General features: G+C 35.8%; 1 non-coding gene across 1 annotated transcript; it reads right to left on the bottom strand.

Annotated features, from left to right (window-relative positions):
- Positions 1-283: 283 nt before the first annotated feature.
- On the bottom strand, positions 284-356 carry Trnak-uuu. Its single transcript has one exon. It is a non-coding gene; the product is annotated as a tRNA-Lys (tRNA).
- Positions 357-645: the final 289 nt, after the last annotated feature.

Below are 645 nucleotides of genomic sequence, written 5' to 3'. Positions count from 1 at the left end.
GGATATCAACTACACCTTGGAATATGTCACATAGACACCTCTCCTAACATGGAATACGGCTAAATGCTGGTACATAATAATACAATGTGTATGAGTTCATGACATTGTAATGTCACATAAAAAGAAGCATATCGTCAGTACAAGATTATAATCATAGACATTGGTATTGAGTCATTGTATATGTTTGTAAAACATGTAGAAATCAACGATGTAAGCAAACACAACCGTTTGCCCGTCTCTATTAAACCGTATTACACAAGTTCAAAAACCTCAAAAATATTATAGCCCACGTAGGGGCTCGAATCCTAGACCCTCAGATTAAAAGACTGGTGCTCTACCGACTGAGCTACGCGGGCTTCACGCTTAAAAAGCTCCGGTATTTTTTGGAAGGTTTCAAAGATATTTTTTGGTCAAAATAATTTCTCATGATCGAGTGTTGCATATTACAATTACCAAAGAAAGGAAAGATCTCCTCGGAACTTATTATCTTAATAGGTTAAACATCGCCATTGTACCCTTAGTATACATAGCAGTCATACATAAAAAATAAGCACGTTAGGAAATGACTAAAAGGTTCGCAAATATTTTACCAAGTCTACACAATTTTGTGCCATGCTTTTATTATAACACCAAACGTGACGTCAA

Source organism: Mizuhopecten yessoensis, unplaced genomic scaffold (genome assembly GCF_002113885.1).
Source record: "Mizuhopecten yessoensis strain PY_sf001 unplaced genomic scaffold, ASM211388v2 scaffold8123, whole genome shotgun sequence".
Classification (NCBI taxonomy): Eukaryota; Metazoa; Mollusca; class Bivalvia; order Pectinida; family Pectinidae; genus Mizuhopecten; species Mizuhopecten yessoensis.
Note: the sequence above shows the minus strand (reverse complement) of the source record. Positions and strands in the feature narration are given on the sequence as shown.